The following is a 27,187-nucleotide window of genomic DNA, read 5'->3' on the forward strand; positions in this document are numbered from 1 at the left end:
TCTAACTATATATATTATACTAAACTCACCTATATACTTTTAATGGGATATCTGAGAGTTTGCCAGTATTCTTTATATCCATTTGAAGTTTCTGTTTCTCTAAAGTATAAGGCTGGTCAATTTCAGAAAAATATAGGTGCTTTCTCAGTTTTATTGCCAAAATGTCAAATATGAGGAAGTTTTCTCTTATCTCTCCGAAAGAAGCACTTTTTCTTTAGAAAGTTTTTTTGCAGTCATAAGACTGGATGCTTTTAAGACTCTCAAGCTTTAGGATTTATAAATAGGGCTCAGAGAATTTCCACAATACATTTTGAGAAATAAGAGTACCTTAAAATACATATGTGTGTGTGCGTGTGTGTGTGTGTGTGTGTGTGTGTATGCTTGCATGCTCAGTTGCTTGGGTCATGTCGGACTCTTTTGCAACCCCACGGACTGTAGCCCTCCAGGCTCCTCTGTCCATGGGATTTCCCAGGCAAGAGTACTGGAATGGGTTGCCATGGGGATCATACCAGAGTCTCCTGGGTTCTTTACCACTGAGTCACCGAGGAAGTAAGGAAACAGCCAGAGGACAATGCCCATTTGAATACATTATTTTTCCTTTCATTTAATCATTCATTAATTGAGAATAGTGAGCTCCTTTTCAAGTGCCAGATCCTTGAACTCAAGTTCATATATAAAAGATAGTAGGACAAGTCATTTTATCCATTAATTTTACTGATCATTAAAAGAGTTTTACTTTCCATAGCTATTAATGCAAAATATCATATAAAGCACTGAGGTGGTTCACAACATGATAATGGAAGATACAGAATAAGTAAATTAATGATTTTAAATGTGTAAAGCTCTGTAATGGAGATAAATAGAAAGGGCAGTAATAATATTTTGGACGTTATTAGAAAATTTTCCACAGAGAAATGTTCTAAGATGACATTTTTACCTGAGTTCTAAAGTATAAGAAGAATTCTTCAAGTTAAGAAGTTGGGAGGAGAAATTTAGCTTGGTAAATGAAACACTGGGTTTAAACTATTTTGGTATTGTTGCATTTTTGTACACAGGTGAGGAGGCAGTGACAAATTTGAAAGAGAAGGCAGAATTAAAAATACAAAGGATAGAAATGAGTAAGCTTTTATTGGAGATCTATTATCAGCAAGGGGTTTCTCTGGTGGCTCAGTGGTAAAAAACCCACCTGCTAATGCAAGAGATGTGAGTTTGTTCCCTTGTTCAGGAAGATCCCCTGAAGAAGGAAATGGCCTGGGAAATTCCATGGACAGAGGAGTCTGGAGGACTACAGTCCATGGGGTTGTAAAAGAGTCAGACATGACTTAGCAAGGAAACAACAACAACAATGGTCAGCAACATAATTAACAATTTAATCAAATCTCCAGCATTCTTTTCTGGGAAATCCCATGGATAGAAGAGCCTGGCGGGCTGCAATCCAGAGTTTGCAAAGAGTCAGACGTGATTTAGTGAGTAAACAACAAATAACAACAATGTTCACACAGGTTCAACAAAATAAGTATAATGGTCCTTCATTTAAAAAATTAAATTTCTAAAATGTAGAAAGATTTAGCATTTCTTAAGGCCACCCAGCTAAGAAACTGTAGAACTGGATCCAAAGCCCAGAATATCTGCCCACAGACCTTGCTTTTTTTCCACTATAGAGCAAAAAGAATGCATTACAAATACTTTACAGTAAATAATAGACACTTTAAAAAATGAGCAATGTAGAGTCACTACATATTTTTTAGCATGAGAATAGCATTATGATTCTAGATTTTATAAGATAATTTTGGAAGCAATATATATAACAGAAAATAGCAAGGGAGTCTAGGACAAGAAAGATTAAAGAGAAATAATAACAATAATGACAATAAGAATTAATAGTTATTGAATGCTATGAGTCAGTCATTATGTTGACTACATACTATTATTTAATACTCAGCAAAATTGTTAAAGGTAGTCACTTTTACTATTCTCATTTTTAAAACATGGAAAAGTGGTCAATGATTCCAGGTCTGTGTTAATTTTAGCCCTAAAAAATCCCATGTTTCAGGAAGCCCCCTCTGTCTAATGCAAATTGATTTTGGGTCCCTAGGTCTTGAACTGATGAAATAATTCAATAGAATCCAAGGACTAGATATAGTGAAGCAATAATTTAAATTCAGGCAATCTTACTTTGGAAACATATATATCCTTGGCCAAGGTACTTAATCTTTTTATGGTTTAGTTTCTTCCAGGATAGAGTCAAGATAACATCAATTTCCACCTCATGGAATGTTTTAATGATGAAAGTAAACTGATAATTCATAAAAATGTTTAGGCCAGTGTGTGGCACATCAAAAGAGCTCAATACATGTTAGCCACTTTATTCATAACTGCACTATTTCTGTTTATGTATATTTATGGTGAATATAAGAGAATAAACTCATGACAGAGAATGGTCAGAATGAAATTAAGAACCCAAGTTTTGGATAAGGAAGTTGTTATTGTTGCTGTTTTAGCTTTAGAGACTGACTAGATAGGAACTGCAGAGAAGGCAATGGCACCCCACTCTAGTACTCTTGTCTGGAAAATCCCATGGGTGGAGGAGCCTGGTAGGCTGCAGTCCATGCGGTCAATAAGAGTCGGACATGACTGAGCGACTTCACTTTCACTTTTCACTTTCCTGCATTGGAGAAGGAAATGGCAACCCACTCCAGCGTTCTTGCCTGGACAATCCCAGGGACTGGGGAGCCTGGTGAGCTGCCGTCTATGGGGTCGCACAGAGTCGGACACAACTGAAGCGACTTAGCAGCAGCAGCAGCAGATAGGAACTGCATTAATTTAGGAAGAACTTAAAGAGTATTATGTTTATTTGTGATAAATAATGAGATTTGTGCTTAAAATGCTGAATTGCAAATACTAACGTATATTTACTGTGTCTTATATATTCCAGCCTTTTAAAAGTAGGACCTAGCTGCAGGTAGACAGGTTGTTGTAAACCTGAGTCATACAAATTTAACATTATTCCCAGGAGACTTTTTCTATTTTGTTAACAACTTTGTTGTGGTGAGTTAAAATTTTATATTTATTTATTTTTATAAATATCACTCAATAATGAGGCAGAGAGTGAAAAAAAAAAAAAAAGAACAGGAAGAGGAGTGACTATGTCCTCAAAGACAGCTATAACTCAAAAAACTTCCAGGGCTTCTGCACTCCTGCTATAATTTCTCCTCTGATGCTTTAGAACTCATGATAAACAGGTATCTTATTTAATTACCAAATACGTCTCAGTAGCTAATATCTATGTGCTATAAATATCTCTCAAATGGAAGTCAGTGAAACTAAAATTGTGAAAAGAGCAATTCAGATAGCTGAAGATGCCTTTTCTGAAAGGATTCGTGCTGGTAAATTCAGAAGTTTAGCAACTGTGATCATGTAAATGTTTCTCTTTGGATCAAATTTCCTTGATGATAATTTTGGTAATTTGGGAGTCTATTTTAAAGGCGGTAGTACACATACTCAATTCAATACAACAATCATGGCACATGTACCTACTATGTCCCAAACACTGGTTTAAGTGCTTGTGAATTTAGGGTGCAGCATGCCTGGGGCTGGTGCATGGGGATGACCCAGAGAGATGTTGTGGGGAGGGAGGTGGGAGGGGGGTTCGTGTTTGGGAACGCATGTAAGAATTAAAGATTTTAAAATTTAAAAAATAAATTTAAAAAAATAAAGAGTTTTAAAAAAATAAATAAATAAAACTAACAAAAAATGTAAAGATCTCAGTTTCCTACTCATACTCAGTCAAAGAAGGCACCGGATAACCACAGTTGCATGGGATAATATGCCATTGGTTATAATAAATGATTATAATGTACAGAAGCAAATTAATCATCTTTCATTCAAAATAGTTTTCTCAGAGGATGACACCGCAATTCATTTATTCATTCATAAAAACCAGAATTCTTGTTCATCTTCCCATTTTCTACCTCAAATTAATTAATATTATTTATTTTCATTATATCCCAGTAGCACTTTTTACTTCTCTCTGGTATCACTGTCCATAAGGACAATTATGTTTGCCTCTGGCCCCATCTCAATCCACATAAACTATAAATTTGATTATGGGGATGGGGTGGCCTCTGCTTAAAACCCTGTGTTACCTATGTTCTGTATTACCTATGCTCCTTAGCAGAGCATATAAAGATAATCAAACATTGACTGAATGAGTGAACAAAAAAAAAAAATTATTCTCTACCCTACCTAAGCTTATTTTTTACTTTCCCCCAAATAGCGGGACATCTAGCTAAAGAGAGCTACTGGTTTTATGAATATGCCATGATCTCAGATGCCTCTTGTTCTTTTATCTGCTTCTGCTTCTCAGTTCTGTTCTTTCTTTCAATCCCATTCTCATTATGAGGTCCTCTTCACATTCCCATATATATTTTGTCTTTCCTAAACCCTGAAGATTTAAAATTCCTCTTCTCTCTCCTCTGTATACACTGTGTCTAATATTTCTGTGCTTATAATTTTCCTATTAGTCTTGAATCTCTTTAACTGATCATGAATAATTTGTGGTAATAATATTATCATTTGTCTTTTTTGCTTTAATTCCTTACCATGTAGAGTTTGAGACACAGTAGTTTAGTTTACTAATGTATCTGTTGATTAAAGACACATATAAAGTGGGCACGTAATGTAGAAGTACTACTGTAGTCATAAAAGTAAAGTAATAAAAACCATTTATCAGTCCATTACATTTTATAATTTACAGAAAGTTTTACAGACATTATCTCATTTCAGTCTCATTGATATGAGGTCAGTTACTATAAAGGTAAAATGCAACTATGCCAAAATGAAAGCAGAAAATTTTGTCTTTTTTTTTTAAGCTTTCCACTGATGGATGTTTAAAAAATAAATCAGGAAGATGAACTGAAAAAGACACAGATGTGTAAAACAGTCTTTTGGACTCTGTGGGAGAGGGAGAGGGTGGGATGATTTGGGAGAATGACATTGAAACGTGTATTATATGTGAAACAGGTTGTCAGTCCATTGATGCATAATACAGGGTGCTCGGGGCTGGTGCACTGCGATGACCCAGAGGGATGGGATGGGGAGGGAGGTGGGAGGGGGTTCAGGACGGGGAACACATGTACACCTGTGGCAGATTCATGTCAATGTATGGCAAAACCAATACAATATTGTAAAGTAATTAGCCTCCAAAAAAATAAATTGATTAAAAAAGAAAAGAAAATAGCTTGAATTTGTCACCCAAACCATCACCGCATTTGTTTTGAATCTTTTTTAAGAGCCAAGAGAATAGCCTTCTGATGTGATTTTAAAGAAAGAAAACAAAGAAAGAAAGTGAAGTTGCTCAGCCGTGTCCGACTCTTTGCAACCCCAGGGACTGTAGCCCACCAGGCTCCTCCAACCAGGGAATTTTCTAGGCAAGAGTACTGGGGTGGGTTGCTATTTCCATCTCCGGGGGATCTTCCCAACCCTGGGATCGAACCCGGGTCTCCTGCATTGCGGGCAGGCGCTTTACCATCTGAGCCATCAATTTTCCTTGCCTTTCTGTATCAAAGAGAGAATTTCTCCAAGATTTAGTTACAAGAAAAGATCTTAAATGTTTCATAATATATGTGTTCTATATATTCCATCACTGGAAGCTCCCTTCCTCCATGCTGCCCCTTCATGCACATTTTGAATCAGAATTTTTTCTGCACAAAGATTTCCTGATTTAGTATGCCTGTGAAGATTGAAACAGTAGTTTGAAATGCAATTTCTGAGATTAGTCTTTAGAGATTGTTGCTCAGTTAGTCTGAGAGGAGCTCACAATCTTATTTAACAAGCACTTCAGCTTATTTTGATATACTGGTAAAAAAGATTGTTTAATATAGCCTAAGGGGACGACAGAGGATGAGATGGCTGGATGGCATCACTGACTCAATGGACGTGAGTCTGAGTGAACTCCAGGAGTTGGTGATGGACAGGGAAGCCTGGCGTGCTGCGATTCATGGGGTCGCAAAGAGTCGGACACGACTGAGCGACTGAACTGAACTGAATAGCTATGATTGTCACTGAATGCCCATTTGTTGTTCTTGAGATCAAAATATCATCCTCTTTAGGCCTTATTTTCTCATTTTTACTATGTTTTTTATACTTATACATACACATACTGAGAGAGGAAGAAAAAAATCCTTAAATAGTATGTACTAAAGTATGCTAGTCAAAAGGAGTAGAAATGAAAAAAAATGTGAAAAATGTTATTTATTAGGTGTTTCTTAATGTGCAAGCATTCATTTAAATTATTTCATGCATCAATTCAATTGATTCACAATCACCTTACTTAGTGACATATATTTTAATTTTACAGAAGAGGAAATTGAGTCATAAAGGTATATAATTTGCTCAGGAGTCTATATGTGTTAATGGTGACAATAAGATTGAAATCCAAGAAGTCTGCTTTAAAGACATCCATTCCTCATCCTTAACAGCTATGTTTGAATTGTGCCAAATTCTATCAAAACAAAAAGGCAGGAGGGGGAGGGAAGAGGAGGATACTGGCACAGCTTCTGCTGCATTTCCATTTATTTGGGCTTTTTCAAAACACTTTGTATTTTTGGCACACTATTTCTCAAACTGCAACTAAAATTCAAGGCTGTTGCAGAGGAGCAGTTAGAATGATGTCATTAAAGATTTCCTGCTATCTGATGATGCCACTTTATATTTAAAGTTTCATAGAAATGTCTAAAAGAAAAACATGAAAGTTCCAAAATAAAACTTGATAGAAATAAAAAGATAATCTTCATAAAATGAAAAACAAATGACCACTAAATATGAGAAAAACACTCAATTAGATTTTAATAAAAATGCAAATTAAAACAGTAATGGATAGCAGGACCCATCTTTACTGAATTGCATCTTTTAGTATTTTCCAATCGCCTTTTCTCTCCCCATCCTTTGCCATAAACTTTAAATATAACTGCTATCAAAGCACAATCTTGGGTACTTTATCTTTTTCTACACAGTTCTTTGGGAGATTTTATCCTCTCTTATGGTTTCAACTAAATATTAACGAGTCCACAAATTCTTTCCCCAGCCCTGGAATCTTCTCTGAGGTGCAGATTCATTTAACACTTCTGTTCCCTCAAGGAAAGTCAAGGCCAAAAAATGTTAGCCAAAGCCATGATGTGTGAAGTCTGCACAAGGTATAATATATGCCTGATAAGTCCACAAACCTGGAACACCTTCCAGGGGGCATCCATGAATTCAGTGAGCTCATTTTTATTGTATATATTACATAATTACAGCTAGGTATAAGCAAGATCTGCCCTTAATATTTTAGGACATTGGTAAATCATCTTTCCTTACTTTTCTGAATGGGTATGATTTTCATTTTTTGTCAGAATCCCTATTTCTTTTACTTATTATAATTCAACAATAAATTTTTAAGGCCAAATTGGTTTATGTATATTCTGGTTATCAAATTATACTGTAAGCTCCAAATTTATTCATCTGCTCTGGGTATATTAAAAAAATATAGACTCTGTTTTGGGTCTTAGGGCTGTGATTATCCAAACCCAATTTAAAGTTTTTACCTGCTTTCAACTAGGTTCTACAAATAACAGTACTAGAAAGCAAATTTCAGAAAGAGGAAAGGAGAAGGTATTTTTATCTTCATGTTTTCTTGCTTTTCTAGAAATGAAGCACCAGTGTGAATAGCTTCATTTAATTCTCCAGATTCTCTTAGTACTTCCCAAAGCAATCTCATTTAGCTTTCTCAGATATATAAGAACCAGCTGAGTGATGCCTTCTCCTCTGAGATCCGATTCCCACATCTTTGGGATCTCTTCAGTGAGCTTCCGGGCTCTGTAAAAACCCAAATCATATCCTTTGATTCTCCAACTCAATGGCTGGCAGCTGCTGTTACTTCATGTTGATCCAGTTTTTCGCTTAATCTGTTGAACCTTCAATGTCTGTTGAACCAATGCTCTAAATGTTATTTCTATTGAAACTCCTAGTGTGGTGTTTGTGTTACTGACTGGATCCTGAATAATAAACTGCATTCATAGATTCTCATTCAAGACCTTCTTCAAACATGAATATTGTATTCTCTCAGAGGAAACAGAAGTCATTTATTAAAACTATTTTGAGTACCCTCAAAGTGTCATGTACAGAGTTAAGTGCTAGAGACACTTAAGTTCTAAGGTGAATAGAAACATTTTCTCCAGAATATAATGATCTAGCAAAGGAGAAAGAGAAGTCAATAATTAGAATATGACCATAAATTCATATTTTAGCCTTAAGGAATATACACTGGATAAAGCATTGAACATGTTCCTAATTATGGGGGGTGTTAAGGGTTAAAAATATGAGTTTTGAGAGATAAGAGAAAACACCTTGTAAACATTTATATTACAGATCATTTTCTAAAGACTAAGAAAAAATAAGATGGTGAAATCTTAATCATATATATTTAAAAATTCCCTTTGGCAATAGTTGGAGAATGGTTAGAAAGGGGGTAAGACTGAAACCAGACTGACCAATTATAAAAGTTTGGCAACCCAGCTGGTGAGACCCAGTGAACATCTGAGTGGAGGAAATGACAGTTGGAGTGAGGAGGAGGTAATGACCAGAACTATTAACAATACTGGACAGTGCAGATCAACTTGAGAAAAATTTCCTGTCTGGTTCAAGTAATTTACATTTCTGGAAACTTTCTTAAATAAATAATTCAAAACTAAATTGCTGAATGCCATTTTCCCCAAAACCCTAACAATGCTACTTACTGGACATTATTATTTTTTAATATAAATTTATTTAATTGAAGGTTAATTACTTTACAATATTGTATTGGTTTTGCCATATATCAACATGAATCCGCCACAGGATGACCTGCAGGCACCAGAAAATCAATATGATCAAAATGAAACTCATTGTGTCTCTTCAAATTTCGTATTTACCTCAAAAGTCTCATCTTGCTAAAATGCGCTACTGTCTCTAAAGCTCAGGTATTTCTTTTATTTCCCTCATTGCACTCATCCAATTTTTCTCACTTGTCTCTTTCAAATGTGCATCCCTTTATTTCCATTTCTGCTGGGAGTTCTGTGGCAAGTCCTCTTCATAGCTCTGCTCTGTGCTCAGTTACTCAGGCATGGCCAACTCTTTGCGACCCCATGGACTGTAACCTGCCACGCTCCTCTGTCCATGGAATTTTCCAGGAAAGAATACTGGAGTAGGTTGTCATTCATAGCTGTAGTATGGACTATTTTAGTTGACATATAATTGTTTTCCTTACTTTTTTGTGTGTGTTAAGTCTATCCTTAGGTCCTTGAAATTTAATCTATATTTAGCAAAACTTTGAGCAGGTGATTACTTTGCTTTAAAACTATGTTCAATTCTGTCCATCTCTCCACTTTTATGCATCAACTTTCCTAATTTCTCTATTCTTTGTCAATAAGCTGCTTTGAATTTCTTAGCAGATCTATCCCTGCTTTTGTCCCTCTGTGCCTATCTAAATGCTGTTCCCTATCTGTGAAGTGTCTGTTCTTCTTTCTCATATTAACCCAGGCTTATTCTCCCTTGAGTCATCTCAATATCACATGCTTTGTGAAATTCTAATGTTTAGCAACTGTATAATTCTTGTGTAGATGTATCTAGTAAATATTTGCTGAATAGAATCACTAGTTTTATGAGGCTTGCAATATAGATTCATAGGACTTTCTCCATTTATTATTGCTGTCTAACATGTAGTCCTAATTCTTCTACATTTCAGTATGAACAATACTTTTCAAGAAAGAAAAATTTACCCAGTTAAAACACCTTGATTATACTATGATTTAGTTCTTTTTTCTTTTATAAAAATTGACCAAAAAAGCCAAAGATAAATTAAAAAACCCTCAAGAAAAGCAATAATGAACTCAATTGGACCAGTTATTGAGGAAATAGAAAAGGCTAACAATCATAAAATTTGCTCATCTACAACTCAAATTCAACAAATGTTAGGTAAAACAAAACTATAACAAATTTTTTGACTATCAAGTTTTGATTGTTTATAAATTGTAACTATCAATGTTAATGAGGATGTTATAAAATTAAAATTATCTTAATTCAAATTCTTATAAGCTTAAATTGGTAAAATATTTCTTAAGAATAACTTAGGAATGTGCACAAACTATATAAAAATAATATCTTGCATAAGTAATTCCACATGCAGGACTCTAAGCAGACATTCAGATATGTATTTCAAAGTGTTTGCTATGGTAACACTTAAGGGTAAAAATTTAAAGCAAAATTTCTCCAGAAATAGGGGACTGTTTAAACATATTTTGTTCTAACTGTAATTACATATTTTTAATATATTGATAAGTAACTTTAACTACACTAATATTAATAAAAGAAATATAAATCTGAATATATGATATAGCCATGAGAATACCAACATTACCTATCTGTGGATGGGCAAAACAGTAACATTATTTCTGAATGGTAGGGCTATGGGTAATTTTTTTGTATACTAGTATATTACCTAAATTTTCATATATAACCTCTTTAATAAACTTATGTCTTACTTCCTTTACAAAAGTGGCCTTTGTATTATTTAATTAATGTGTTTTGACCTCGCAGAACTTATTACTATTAGGGTACATGCACTTGTCTTTTTTCATTCCTCACAGATGAGGGATATTTTAAATGTTGTTTAATAAATGAGTTATTTTAATGAGTTAATAATTGGACAATACTTTGAAAATAATTTTTCTTCTTCAATAGAGATGGAATTATTCTGATAGAATTTAAGTTTCATAGCTCTGCTTTGCTCAAAGTGAAAATGAAATTCACTCAGTCCTGTCTAATTCTTTGTGACCCCATGGACTGTACTGTCCATGGAATTCCCTAGGCGAGAATACTGGAGCATTCCAACCCAGGGATCAAACCCAGCTCTCCCGCATTGCAGATGGATTCTTTATCATCTGAGCCACAAGGGAAGCCCAAGAATGCTGGAGTGGGTAGCCTATCCCTCCTCCAGCAGATTTCCCTCACCCAGGAATCAAACCAGAGTCTCCTGCATTGCAGGTGGATTCTTACCAACTGAGTTATCAGGGAAGCCCAAGCCTCTCAAAAACTCAGAAGAGGTCTTAGTAATTTTCTTTTTGCAATTTTGCATTCTTTTTCTGAAAGTGAGATTCCCCAAAAGAATAAACTTTAGGTTTTAAATGCCTAAATCATTCTCTGCTCCTTGAATGTTCTTTATTCTCATAACTGCTTATCTTTCATGTGTTAATGTTTCATTTTGTACAACACTCTGTAATTCCCAAATATGCTTTATGAATTGGTTTTTCCACTTACACCTTGATTATCTTGAAAAACTAATTGTGTTTCTCTTTCCATTAGCGTTTTGGAAACAATTTTAGTTTACCTGTAGTGATGAATTCCTATCAGTTGCCAAATAAAATATCCTAAAATAATTTGACAACTTTATCAAAGAGAAACATCTATTTTTGAAGTCGAGAAACACTGGGCAAACTTGGCATTTATATATGGAGACAAAATTTGGATCTATTCCTAGCTGAAAGAGCTGACAGCCTGGAAAAGGCCTGGGGGAAGAAGTGAGAGGCAATTTTATGAGAGTTGCCAGTTGTTGGTTTTTTTTTTTTTTTTCCTCTTCTTTTTCTTGGTGGCTTATTTGTTTTACTTCTGACTGCAGGACTTCAAGACGGTATTTTCTGGCTACATCATTTATTTTGGAAAGCATTTTGTCTCTGAGGAGCACAGATCAAAACAACATGTAAATATAATGCATTCCTTGGGCAAGATGGAACTTTCATTTGGTGACTTATTTATGTTAAAAGTAATTGCTCCAAATATCAATTTGTTTGATTCACAGAATACAGAATTAGCTAAAAATCATTTTTGTGTGTGTGTGAGTTATAATGGAAGGTTACTGTTGGGGCACTTTGATTTTAATTGGATGTGTTAGCAAATTGTGGCTGATTTTCACTGCCAGTATCTCTGAGACAGGCAACAATTATTCCTTATCAGCAAGTTGTAGGAACATTAGACTGGGATTAAGATCCTTTTCAATAAAGGCATTTACAGTGCTACTTCTTTTTCTAATTATTTCTCCTCTTTCTAAATGAGAAAAGAGAGAGAACATGCAAGCATTTTTTTTTCATTAGGAAGACATTTATTTCAATCATATAGTCAGAAAAATGTAGTTTAGAGATGTAGTCTTTTCAACCATATTTTATTCATGCTTTACTTTGAGAATTTTAAGGATGTAATGTAAATAACTTGAACTAAACTGGAAAAACACATCATGTTATAATAAAATGTAATAAAATTAACATATAGAAAGATAGCTTTCCAAATAAAATGTGAGATAACACTCTCATGGAAATATCAAAATCAACACATGTTAAAGATTTTATTTTAATCATTAATGAATGAGGGAATCAGGTAGATATTATAAGCAGTTAGAAAGAGAATCCTTCAAAGAACAGACATAGTTATAAAGCAGGAATATTGAAACGCAGAGCAAAAAGTGGCAACACTGGGAAGTCAATTAAACATCTACTAGAAAGGACTTAATTTGCATTGCTATAAGTTTTCTACATATTTCAGAGTTGTAAAATAGCTCCCATAGAACAAGAATTGGATAAATTGGAGGGATGTACCATAGTGCATAAATAATACATAGTTTTCCATTGATCCACAAATCCTCCACACGCATACAAGCCCATGAAAATATAAAATCACTGTTTTCTGGTTTGTAGCTATAAGACAATACAACCTTAAATCAAGTATAATAAAATACAAAAAGGTATATTATTAGAGTTTTAAACTAAATTAAAATATTATTAAATCACAGAGCGGGTAGAGCATTTGAGGATATGGAATTCATTGCAAACCTCTTTCCTATCATAACTACATCCCTTCTGTCTTCATTGCTGGTACCTGATTTTCTTAGGTGTTGAGACAGAAAACTTGGGAAGTATTCCTGAGCAGATCTTCTTCCTCATGCTATATATCCAACCTCATGCTACACATCCAACACTAGTCCTCATGTTTTCCTTCCACTGCATGTCTTAAATACAACCAGTTCACTCCATTTCTATTGCTTCCATCCTCAGTTAAGTCATTCAGTCATGTGGGACTCTTCACGACCCCATGAACTGCAGCACGCCAGACCTCCCTGTCCATCGCCAACTCCCAGAGTTTACTCAAACTCATGTCCATTACATTGGTGATGCCATCCAATCATCTCATCCTCTGTCATCCCCTTCTCCTCCTGCCTTCAATCTTTCCCAGCATCAGGGTCTTTTCCAATGAGTCAGTTCTTCACATCAGGTGGCCAAACTATTGGACTTTCAGCTTCAGCATCAGTCCTTCCAATGAATATTCAGGACTGATTTCCTTTAGGATGGACTGGTTGGATCTTCTTGCTGTTCAAGGGACTCTCATGGGACTTCTCCAACACCACAGTTCAAAAGCATCAATTCTTCGGTGCTCAGCTTTCTGAGCCTGAGCTTTGACTAGATGAACCTTTGTTTGCAAAGTAATATTTCTGCTTTTTAATATGCTTTCTAGATTGATCATAGCTATTCTTCCAAGGAGCAAGCATCTTTTAATTTCATGGCTGCAATCACCATCTGCAGTGATTTTGGAGCCCCAAAAATAAAGCCTGACACTCTTTCCACTGTTTCCCCATTTATTTGCCATGAAGTGATGGGACCGGATGCCATGATCTTTGTTTTCTGAATGTTGAGTTTTAAGCCAACTTTTTCACTCTTCTCTTTCACTTTCATCAAGAGGCTTTTTTAGTTCCTCTTCACTTTCTGCCATAAGGGTGGTGTCATCTGCATATCTGATCTTATTGATATGTCTCCCAGAAATCTTGATTCCAGCTTGTGCTTCATCCAGCCCAGCATTTATCATGTGTACTCTACATATAAGTTAAATAAGCAGGGTGACAATATACAGCCTTGATGTACTCTTTTCCCGATTTGGAACCAGTCTGTGTTCCATGTCCAGTTCTAACTTCTTGACCTGCATACAGATTTCTCAGGAGGCCTTCTTCCTAAACCAAGTTTAATGATTAATATTTCTCCTAGACTATTGTAATAGTTTCCTTTCTGGCACTCTTACATTTGCTTTTATCACAACGATTGCTATTATCAAAAAAAAAAAAACTCACTATATATAATATACAAAATGAAAAGTGTATAATTTTCAAAAAGTTAAATACCACATTCTCATTCAAGTATAGGACATACATATGTCAAAATTTTATTTAAATCAAGTGAGGAAACCAGCACAATGGTTAAGCTGGTTTGGCAAGGACTTAAAATGATGAGATTTGTTAAAGAAAATTGTTGAATTAAGATTGTAAAGTTAAGTATAGAACTGGCTATACTACTTCCATAGTTACATTACCCTATGTATTACAGGACCATATAACTGTCACCTCTGAGGTTACCATTTCTAATAGATGGAAAAAAATTTTTTCTGCTATTAGACAAAATAATCAATTTAACAAATAATTTGAGAGTCTGTTCTTTAGTTCCATGATAATTGAATCGATAAAATTACATTCAAATAGATAAATAATCTTTGAGTGTGCCTCTTAGGCAATGCTCTATATGACATTAAAAGGGCACATAACCATCTTCTGCTATATTCCTAAATCATGGAGTTTAAAAAAATATATAAATAAAATAATTATATATGACTTCTAATTTCAATTTTCTTTAACCTAAGTAATTAATAAAGACCTCTGTCTTAGTCATGATAATATAGTTTGCTCTTATTTCATTTCCACATTCTTCTAAATCTTCTGTAGGCCATTTCTATCATATTATAACATAGGCACTCATTTTATGTTGGAAACTTTTTAATTTAAGTCTCATTAATACTAATTGTTAAATGTTCTACATAGTTGTTCCCAGAGAAGTTTTTTTTTTTTTTTCTTTAATGCTCTCTCTTAGCTTTATAGCTAAGGAGGTATATTTCTTTTCGTATTTTTTGCAAACTACTTATTTATACTTTTTAAAAATTTTTAGGACATTTGTAGGTATATATATATATACATATATATATATATATGTATGTATGTATATATATATATGAAGGTCTTTGGCTGTTAATCTGTCTTGGAGTGTAGGCTACCTTTCAACTCTCTTCCCTTCAATAGGGAGGCAGATGGATACTTCAAGATTTTAGTCGAAGCTTAAAGTGAATTTCCCATCTTTCAAATACATCCTAGGCATCTATTAGCACACAGATGTTAATCTATAGTTATTGACTTACAGCAACATGGTTACCATTATATGTGATTAAGCTTCTCTTCTGGTTTACAACTTTTGATTTTGTGAGTTATATTATCTATTACTCATAAGGAACATAAGGATTTCCTTAGGGAAAAGACATGTATCCGTTTTTCACCAGTATTCCATCCTTAGGATGACATTTTTGTGTGTCATTGTATAGAGTTGATTTTATAAGTGAGGAAGGCCATACAACTTAAACGACTTCTCTGGTGGCTTAGACAGTAAAGCATCGACCTCCAATGTGGAAGACCTGGCTTTGATCCCTGGGTCGGGAAGATCCTCTGGAGAAGGAAATGGCAACCCACTCCAGTATTCTGGCATGAAGAATACCCTGGATGGAGGAGACTGGTTGGCTATAGTCCATGGGGTCTCAAAGAGTCTGACACGACTGAGGGACTTCACTTTCACTTTTCAGGCCACACAAAGATTTTGATAAACTTTTATATCATAAAGCTCCATTCTTTTCTTATATTGATAGACATAAAAATTCGTTGTTGTTGTTCAGTTGCTCAGTCTTGTCTGACTCTTTGTGATCCAGTGGACTGCAGCACACCAGGATTCCGTGTCCTTCACCATTTCCTGGAATTTGCCCAAACTTATATCCATTGAGTTGGTGATGCCATCCAACCATCTCATTCTCTGTCATCCCCTTCTCCTCCTAGCTTCAACCTTTCCCAGATTCAGCATCTTTTCTAATGAGTCCGCTCTTCACATCAGGTAGCCAAAGTATTAGAGCTTAAGTTTCAGCATCAGTCCTTCCAATGTATATTCAGGACTGATTTCCTTTAGGATGAATTAGTTTGGTCTCCTTGCAGTCCAAGGGACTCTCAAGAGTCTTCTCCAATACCACAGTTTGAAAGCATCAATTCTTTGGGCACTCAGCCTTCTTTATGGTCCAACTCTTCACATCCATACATGACTACTGGAAAAACCTTAGCTTTGAATATATGGAAACTTGTTAGCAAGGTAATACCTCTGCTTTTTAATATGCTGTCTAGGTTGGTCATAGCTTTTCTTCAAGGACCAAGCATCTTTTACTTTCATGGTTTCAGTGACCATCTGCAGTGATTTTGGAGCCCAAGGAAAAAAAAGTCTGTCACTGTTTCCATTGTTTTCCCATCTATTTGCCATGAAGTGATGAGTCCGGATGCCATAATCTTCGTTTTATGAATGTTGAGTTTTAAGCCAGCTTTTTCGCTCTCCTCTTTCACTTTCATCAAGAGGCTCTTTAGTTCTCTTTGTTTTCTGCCATTAGAGTTGTATCATCTGTATATCTGAGGTTATTGATATTTCTCCTGGCAATCTTGATTCCAGCTTGTGCTTCATCCAGCTGGGCATTTCAAATGATGAACTCTACCTATAAGTAAAATAAGCTTGTGACAATAGGCTATGGTTTTTCCAGTGGTCATGTATGGATGTGAGAGTTGAACTGTGAAGAAAGCTGAGTGATTAAGAATTGATGCTTTTGAACTGTGGTGTTGGAAAAGACTCTTGAGAGTCCCTTGAACTGCAAGGAGATCCAACCAGTCCATCCTAAAGGAGATCAGCCCTGGGTGCTCATTGGAAGTACTGATGCTGAGGTTGATCTCCAATACTTTGGCCACCTCATGCGAAGAGTTAACTCATTGGAAAAGACTGATGCTGGGAGGGATTGAGGGCAGGAGGAGAAGGTGATGACAGAGGATGAGATGGCAGGATGGCATCACCGACTCGATGGACATGAGTTTGGGTAAACTCAGGGAGTTGGTGATGGACAGGGAGGCCTGGCATGCTGCAATTCATGGAGTCGCAAACAGTCGGACACAACTGAGTGACTGAACTGAACTGAATATACAGCCTTAACAAACTACTTTCCCAATCTGGAACAAGTCAATTGTTCCGTGTCTGGTTCTAACTGTTGCTTCTTTACCTGCATACAGATTTCTCAGGAGGCATGTCAGGTCATCTGGTATTTCCATCCCTTGAAAAATTGTTCACAGTTTGTGTGATCCACACAGTCAAAGGCTTTAGCATAATCGATGAAGCAGAAGTAGATGTTTTTCCGGAATTCTCTTGCTTTCTCTATGACCCAAGGATGTTGGCAATTTGATCTCTGGTTCCTCTGCCTTCTCTAAATCCAGCTTAAACATCTGGAAGTTCTTGGTTGATGTTCTTTTGAAGCCTGGCTTGGACAATTTTGAGCATTACTTTGCTAATGTGTGAGATAAGTGCAATTGTGTGGTAGTTTGAACATTCTTTGGTATTGTCCACTTTTGGGATTGGAATGAATGCTGACCTTTTCCAGTCCTATGGCTGCTGCTGAGTTTTCCAAAGCTGGCATATTGAGTGAAGCACTTTCACAGCATCATCTATTAGGATTTGAAATAGTTCAACTGGAATTCCATCACTTCTACTAGCTTTGTTTGTAGTGATGCTTCCTAAGGCCCACTTGACTTCAGATTCCAGGTGTCTGGCTCTAGGTGAGTGATCACACCATTGTGGTTATCTGGGTCATGAAGATCTTTTTTGTATAGTTCTTCTCTGTAATCTTGCCACCTCTTAATATCTTCTGCTTCTTTAGGTCCATATTGTTTCTGTCCTTTCTGTGCCTATCTGGGCATGAAATGTTCCTTTGGTATCTCTAATTTATTTGAGGAGATCCCTAGTCATTCCCATTCTATTGTTTTCCTCTATTTCTTTGCATTGTTCACTAAGGAAGTCTTTCTTATCTCTCCTTGCATTCAGATGGATATATGTGTCTTTATCACCTTTGTATTTCATTTTTCTTTCTCAGCCATTTGTAAGGCCTCCTCAGACAACCATTTTGCCTTTTTGCATTTCTTTTTATTGGGGATAGTTTTGACCACCACCACCTGTACAATGTTATGAACATAGTTCTTCAGGCACTCTGTGTATCAGATCTAATCCCTTGAATATATTTGTCACTTCCACTGTATAATCATAAGGGATTTGATTTAGGGATTGCAAAGAGTCGGACATGACTGAGAGACTTCACTTTCACTTTCAAATAATCTAATGGTTTTCCCTACTTCAATTTAAGTCTGAATTTGGCTACAAGGAGTTTATGCCTTTGAGTGTTTGAGATGTTAAATGGATAGTACAAAAACTCTCAGATAAAAGTTTGCTTTAATATTAATATTGCAGAACACCCTCTTCCAAATGTGAAAGCATTTATAATACTGTCCAGGCATGAATAAGAATGTAAAAAGCATTAATCCTAACTTCATGGTAAATTCTTTTTTTATTATGGTGTTTCTTGTATTGAACATTTCCTGCTCTTTAAGAAATAAAGCGCATATGGAAGTCTTCACAAAGAAGAATTTAATAAGTAGTTGTATTGGAATGAGAATTAAATGATAAAATCACCAACTCTTACTGAGTTTTGTTAAGAATACCTTCAAATACCCCCAATTTCTCCAGAGATGGTCTTAATATATTTATGGGTATGATAGCTATTGAATTTGAAAAATACTGTAAAGGTGTCCAGTTTCAGATATATATGTTTTCCTCATTTCTACTTCCCTGAAATTGCCATCCTTGACCAATTTATTCACACTTATTGAACGTTAGTATGGAAGAAGGACTACACTTTTGAATTACTGTATTGGACTTCTTTTTTTTTTTTCTTTTAAAATATAAAACCTTGAAAGAGATCTATAATATTAATCTGAAAACATTTAACAATAATTTGCTTATCACAAATATTTAGTAACTAGTATTTTTCTAGTTAACTAGAAAAAAAATCCAAGGATAATAAAATAAAAACATTTGAATTTTTACAGGTAATAGGCAAAGGAAAAAAAAAAACCTCTCAGAAAAACATTAGGGAGATTGGGGGTAGAAGTAGTACTGTCTGAATAAAAAAAACAAACTCTTTCACTCATCAAAATAATATTTTCAAAGGGCAAGAAATACATGGCAATATATTCTTTTTGCAGATAAAATGCTATTTTAATCTAATTTACATTATTCTTTGTCTGATGCCTTTCATAGTCTATTTATCAGACAGTAAATTTTTTTAAATATATCTGTATATGAATATATTAAGTTTGAATTACTCTTCTATGTCATATAAAGAACCTAAGTATTTTTAAATAAATATAAATATGAGTTGATATTGATATAAACATATACAGAGAGGGGGATATTTGGGGGGTTGTCCTTCTAATAGAAAAATATTTTCAGTCAGTTAAATGCTAAACTGTTGATGCTGTTGTGAACTTATAGAGATGAGATATCATATAAATTTACCTTTTTATGCATTTAATTAAACTGAGGTAGACAACTCTGTCAAAAGGGATAGTACAAGTTATTGGGAACAATGTGTCATACCGGACATCCATTGCTATGTGTCAAATAATGTCATACTGGACATGGTTGTAGCTCTAATTCACATAGTACCTTTTTAGGTCATTAATGCATACTTTGAACTTTTTTATTTTATTACTGAATCAATTAAGAGTCACGAATTCTTGTTACTTTAAAATTTTGTGGTGTCATTACTATTAAGGGGAGATTAACAAAAAAGACTGATGATATTTCAAAGTAATAGTAAAGTTGATAAACATTTATATTTTTTCAAACAATATATATAACAAAGGTGAAAATGTTGGACTGACTGAATTCACATACAAACATATTAAGCAAATTTAAATCCATTTGGGCTTTGCTGGACTAACCATGTAGAGATACCCCAAGTCCAGGGACAAAGGAGAAGCCCCAGCAAGATAGTAGGAGGGGCAAATTCATGTTTAGAATCAAACCCCATTTCTGCTAGAGACGCTCAGAGGGCTCAAACAAATCTTGTGTGCACCACGACCCAGGGAGACAGAACTATGTTTGAGCATCTCCTGTGGAGACTGAGACAGAACTATGTTTGAGCATCTCCTGTGGAGGTGTGGGTTGGTGGTGGTCTGCCACAGGAACAGGGGCTCTGGGTGCAGCAAACTTGGGTATGCCATAAGCCCTCTTGGAGGAGGTCACCATTAACCCCACTACAGAGCTGCCAGAACTTACACCAGACTGGGAAATAGACTCTTGAGGGGGAACAACAGAACCTTATTCACCAGGACCCTGGAGAAAGGAGCAGTGACCCTATAAGAGACTGTTCTGGACTAGCCCGTGGGTGTCCAGGAGTCTCCAGTGGAGGCCTGGGTCCATGGTGGCCTGCTGCAGGGTTAGGGGCACTGAGTGTAGCAGTAAATACATAGGATCTTTTGAGGGAGGTCATCATTATCTTCATTACCTCCACCATAGTTCGGCCTCAGATAAATAGAAGGGAGGGAACACACCTCCACCCATAAAATTGGATTAAAGATTTACTGACATGACTGAGTGACTGAACTGAACTGAACTGAGCATGGCCCTGCCCATCAGAACAAGACCTAGTTTCCCCCTCAGTCAGTCTAACCCATCAGGAACCTTCCATAAGCCTATAATCCTTCTCCATCAGAGGAAAGACAGAAATAAAAACAGAAATAAAGACAGAAAGACAGAATAAAAACCACAATCACAGAAAACTAAACAATGGAATCACATGAACCACACTCTTGTCTAACTCAGTGAAACTATGAACCATGCCCTGTAGGGCCACCCAAGATGGACAGGTCATGGTGGAGAGTTCTGACAAAATGTGGTCCACTGGAGAAGGGAATGACAAACCATTTCAGTATTCTTGCCTTGAGAGCCCATGAAGAGTATGGAAAGGCAAAAAGATAGGACACTGAAAGATGAACTTCCCAGGTCAGTAGGTGCCCAATATGCTACTGGAGAACAGTGGAGAAAAAAACTCCAGAAAGAATGAAGAGACAGAGCCAAAGCAAAAGCAACACCCAGTTGGGGATGTGACTGGTAATGGAAACAAGGTCCGATGCTCTAAAGAGCAATATTGTATAGAAACCTGGAATGTTAGGTCCACATATCAAGACAAATTGGAAGTGGTCAAACAGGAGACGAGAAGAGTGAACATCAACATTTTAGGAATCAGAGAACTAAAATGGACTGGAATGGGTGAATTTAACTCAGATGACCATTATATTTACTACTATGGGCAAGAATCCCTTAGAAGAAATGGAGTAGACATCACAGTCAACAAAAGAGTCTGAAATGCAGTACTTAGATGCAGTCTCAAAAAAGACAGTATGATCTCTGCTCATTTCCATGGCAAACCATTCAATATCACGGTAATCCAAGTCTATGCCTTGACCAATAATGCTGAAGAAGCTGAATTTGAATGGTTCTATAAAGACCTACAAGACCTTCTGAAACTAACACCCAGATGTCTGACTAACACAAAAAAGATGTCCTTTTCATTATAGGGGACTGGAATGCAGAAGTAGGAAGTCAAGAGATACCTGGAATAACAGGCAAATTTGGCCTTGGAGGACAGAATGAAGCAGGACAAACCTAACAGAATTGTGCCAAGAGAAGGCACTGTTCATAGCAAACACCCACTTCCAACAACACAAGAGAAGATTCTATACATGGACATCACCAAATGGTCAACAGCAAAATCAGATTGATTATATTCTTTGCAGCCAAAGATAGAGAAGCTCTATACAGCTAGTGAAAATAAGACCAGCAGCTGACTGTGGCTCAGTTCATGACCTCCTTATTGCCAAATTGAAACTTAAATTGAAGAAAGTAGGGAAAACCACCAGACCATTCAGGTATGACCTAAATCAAATCCTTTATGATTATACAGGGGAAGTAAGAAATAGATTTAAGGGACTAGATCTGATAGATAGGGTGCCTGATGAACTATGGATGGAGGTTCGTGACATTGTACAGGAGACAAGGATCAAGACTATCCACAAGAAAAAGGAATGAAAAAAAGCAAAATGACTATCTGAGGAGGCCTTACAAATAGCTATGAAAAGAAGAGAAGTGAAAAGCAAAGGAGAAAAGGAAAGATATATCATTTGAATGCAGAGTTCCAAAGAATAACAAGGAGATATAAGAAAGCCTTCCTCAGTGATCAGTGCAAAGAAATAGAGGAAAACAATAGAACAAGAAAGACTAGAGATCTCTTCAAGAAAATTAGAGACACCAAAGGAACATTTTGTGCAAAGATGGTTTCAATAAAGGACAGAAATGGTATGGGCCTAACAGAAGCAGAAGATATTAAAAAGAGGAGGCAAGATAACACAGAAGAACTGTACAAAAAAGATTTCATAACCCAGATAATCACAGCATGATCATTCATCTAGAGCCAGACATCCTGGAATGTGAAGTCAAGTGGGCCTTAGGAAGCATCACTACGAACAAAGCTGGTGGAGGTGATGGAATCCCAGTGGAGCTATTTCTAATCCTAAAAGATAATGCTGTGAAAGTGCTGCACTCAATATGCCAGCAAATTTGGAAAACTCAGCAGTGGCCACAGGACTGGAAAAGGTCAGTTTCATTCCAATTCCTAAGAAGGGCAATGCCAAATAATGCTCAAACTAGTGCACAGTTGCACTCTTCTCACACACTAGTAATGCTCAAAATTCCCCAAGTTTAAACAATATGTGAACTGTGAGCTTCCAGATGTTCAAGCTGGATTTAGAAAAGGCAGAGGAACCAGAGATCAAATTGCCAGTATCCACTGGATCATTGAAAAAGGAATAGAGTTCCAGAAAATATCTATTTCTGCTTTATTGACTGTGTCAAAGCCTTTGACTGTGTGGATCATAACAAACTGGAAAATTCTGAAAGATATGGGAATACCAACCCACCTGACCTGCCTCTTGAGAAATCTCTATGCAGGTCAGGAAGCAATAGTTAGAACTGGACGTGGAACAACAGAATGGTTCCAAATAGGAAAAGGAGTGTGTCAAGGCTATATATTGTCACCCTGCTTATTTAACTTATATGCAGAGTACATCATGAGAAACTCTGGGCTGGAAGAAGCACAAACTGGAATCAAGATTGCTGGGAGAAATATCAATAACCTCAGATATGCAGATGACACCACCCTTATGGCAGAAAGAGAACTAAAGAGCCTCTTGATAAAGTGAAAGAGGAAAGGGGAAAAGTTGGCTATTATCTCAACATTCAGAAAACAAAGATCATGGCATCTGGTCCCTTCACCTCATGTTAAATAGATGGAGAAACAGTGGTACAGTGGCAGACTTTATGTTTTTGGGCTCCCAAAATCACTGCAGATGGTGATTGCAGCCACGAAATTAAAAGATGCTTACTCCTTGGAAGAAACGTTATGACCAAACTAGACATCATATAAAAAAGTAGATACAGTACTTTTCCAACAAAAGTCCATCTAGTTAAGGCTACGATTTTTCCAGTTGTCATGTATGGATGTGAGAGTTGGACTATAAAGAAAGCTGAGTGATTAAGAATTGATGCTTTTGAACTGTGTTGTTGGAGAAGACTCTTGAGAGTCCCTGGGATTGCAGGGAGATCCAACCAGTCCATCCTAAAGGAAATCAGTCCTGAATATTCATTGGAAAGACTGATGTTGAAGTTGAAACTCCAATACTGTGACCACCTGATCTGAAGAGATGACTGATCTGAAGAGGCCCTGATGTTGGGGAAGATTGAAAGCGGGAGAAGAAGGGGACAATAGAGTATGTGATGTTTGGATGGCATCACCGACTCAGTGGACAACCCCAGGAGTTGGTGATGGACAGGGAAGCCAGGTGTGCTGCAGTCCATGGGGCCGCAAAGTGTCGGACATGACTGAATGACTGAACTGACTGAACTGAAATTCATTTATAAAATTGAAAAGATGATTAGAGAAGGTATGTATATAAATAAAATTTATCAGATAAAAGGCTTTCTGTGCCCATAAAATAGATATCAACACAATTTATTTATTTTACAAAATTCAATAGAGAAATTATTTTTTCAAATCATCAACACAGACGAATATTTTTTCCTGCATAGTTTTTGGGTACACATTTGTAGCAAGTGCTATGTATAAAAGCACAGAATATAGGAATACCATCTGTGTATGTCTAATTCCAGCCAAAATCTTTTCCTTTACTGTTATTGAAAGATTAGAGGATTTGATTCTGCTTCAGAGTGGCTGTTGGGACTAGTAGCTAATCCTGATGAAGATCGAATGAAAATGCTAATTTTAAACAGTTAAAAAATTCTAGTACAACATCAGAGAAATTTTACAGCATAATACGCCTCTACACTTTTTACTTTTTTTAAAAAACTGGGCATATATATACTTTCCCCATGCATTTAGGATGGTGTAAAGTAAAGCAGCCAGGTTTCTTACAATTCTGTGCCAAAACTGAAGAGATTCTATAATTTAGGGGATAAGGTTAGAACTCCTCCTATTGGCTATATGCCTGCTTCATTTGCATCAAAATTGGGTTTAAATCACTCCTGAAAACTTAAAAAGTTAAAAGAATGATAAACTAAGATCACCCAACCCAGCCATTCATGTTAAGTATTGGAAAATTGAAGCCCGTGATATTAACAGATTAATCCATGTGTTCATCTCCTGTAACCTCAAACACCTAAATTACAGGGGGCAACCAAGTTAAAGTTTACAAAATTACCATGGTAACTGGCAAGGATATTAAATAACAAAGATTGTTAACTGTAGATTTGTGTGCTAACATGAACGTATTATAAATGATATCATTTTGGTTTTTCATAGAATTAAGATTATAAGACAACTTGTGGACCAAGCCTATGCACTTATACAGGAAATAAGTTCTCTTCCCAAATACTTGCAACACCAGGAAAAAAAATATGCTTTGCAGAGTCACAAATCCTGCATGGACAACTAATCAATGTGTTTAGTCACCTTGAACTAACCTTAATTGTATTTAACTAATATAGATCTGTCCACTATCAGTAACTTTTGCCTAATGCCTCATATGAGTCTAAAATCTTTTCTGTTGTTTTTAAATTCTACTAGCTATAATTCTGTTCTTATTGGAGTACTCCCATATGAGCACTTTTCTGTGAAAAGTATTAAGTTGCTTCTTTGCTTTTTACTTCATAAGCTAATAACCACAAATCAATCAATGATTTCTCATAGAGCCTGTTTCACAATGCATTATTTTTATTAATTTCTTGGAATTTTTGGGTATGTTTATTTCCCTTTCCAAATTGAGTAGTTGCTACTATTCTTCCTTCCTTCCAGCTTTACTTCATAATTCTTTTATTTTTCCTATTTTTTTGAAGTGTACTTGCTTTACAAAAGTTTGTTGTCTTCTGTCAAACCTCAACATAAATCAATCATATGTATACATATATCCCCTCCCTTTTGAACCTCCCTTCTATTTCCCTCCCCATCCCAACCCTCTAGTTTGATACAAAGCCCCTGTTGGAGTTTTCTGAGCCATACAGCAAATTCCCACTGGCTATCTATTTTACATATGGTAATGTAAGTTTCCATGTTACTCATTCCATACATCCTCCTCTCTTCCCATGTCCATAAGTCTATTCTCTATGTCTGTTTCTCCATTTCTGCCCTGTAAACAAGCTGTTCAGTACCATTTTTTAAGATTCCGTATATATGTGTTAGAATCTTTCTCTTTCTGACTCACTTCACTCTGTATAATAGGTTCTAGGTTCATCCACCTCATCAGAACTGATTTAAATGTGATCTTTTTATGGCTGAGCAATATTCCATTCTGTATATGTACCACAACTTCTTTACCCACTAGATGGGTAAAGATGGCATCTAGTTTGCTTCCATGTACTAGCTATTGTAAATAGCGCTGCAGTGAACAATGGGATACATGTGTCTCTTTCAATTTTGGTTTCCTCAGGGTATGTGCCTAGGAGTGGGTTTGCTGGGCCATACATTGGTTTTATTCTTAGTTTTTTAAGGAATCTCCATACCGTCTTCCATAGCAGCTGTATCAATTTAAATTCCCACTAACAGTGTAAGAGTGTTCCCTTTTCTCCGCACCTTCTCCAGCATTTATTGTTTGTAAACTTTTTGATGATGGCCATTCTGACAGGTGCGAGGTGATATCTTATTGTAGTTTTGATTTGTATTTCTCTAATGATGAGTGATTTTAAGCATCTTTTCATGTGTTTGTTAGCCATCTGTATGTCTTCTAAACATTTACCTAAACAGATAAATGTCTGTTTAGGTCTTTTTCCCACCTTTTGATTGGGCTGTTTGTTTTCCTAGCATCAAGTTGTATGAGCTGCTTGTATATTTTGGAAATTAATCCTTGGTCAATCATTTCATTTGCTATTATTTTCTCCCATTCTTAGGGTTGTCTTTTCACCTTACTTATAGTTTCCTTTGATGTGCAAAAGCTTTTAAGTTTAATTAGGTCCCACTTGTTTACTTTTGTTTTTATTTCTATTATTCTAGGAGGTGGGTGATAGAGGATCTTGCTTTGATTTATGTCATTGAGTGCTCTGCTGATGTTTTCCTCTAAGAGTTTTATAATTTCTGGTCTTACATTTAGGTCTTTAATCCACTTTGAGTTTATGTTTATGTATGGTGTTAGGAAGTGTTCTAATTTCATTCTTTTACATGTAGTTGTCCAGTTTTCCCAGCACCATTTATTGAAGAGGCTGTCTTTGCCCCATTGTATATTCTTGCCTCCTTTGTCAAAAATAAGCTACCCACAGGTACATGGTTTTTTTGTGTTTTTTTTTTTTTCTGGGATTTCTATCTTTTCCATTGGTCTATATTTCTTTTTGTGTGTGTGTGTGTGTGCCAGTAACATACAGTCTTGATGACTGTAGCTTTGTAGTATAATCTTAAGTCAGGAAGGTTAATTCTTCCAGATACATTCTTCTTTCTCAAGACTTCTTTGGCTCTTTGAGGTCTTTTGTGTTTCCATATGAATTGTGAAATTTTTTGTTTAAGCTCTGTGAAAAATGTCATTGGTAATTTGATAGGGATTGCATTGAATCTGTAGATTGAATTTGGTAGTATAGTCATT

At 35.9% G+C, this 27,187-nt stretch overlaps 1 protein-coding gene across 2 annotated transcripts in view; it reads left to right on the forward strand.

Moving 5' to 3' along the window:
• The window catches only part of CSMD3 (CUB and Sushi multiple domains 3), a 1,392,034-nt gene that overhangs the window by 77,861 nt on the left and 1,286,986 nt on the right, over positions 1-27,187 (forward strand). The gene's annotated exons all lie outside the window — the stretch shown is intronic.

This window comes from Ovis aries, chromosome 9 (assembly GCF_016772045.2).
Source record: "Ovis aries strain OAR_USU_Benz2616 breed Rambouillet chromosome 9, ARS-UI_Ramb_v3.0, whole genome shotgun sequence".
Classification (NCBI taxonomy): domain Eukaryota; kingdom Metazoa; phylum Chordata; class Mammalia; order Artiodactyla; family Bovidae; genus Ovis; species Ovis aries.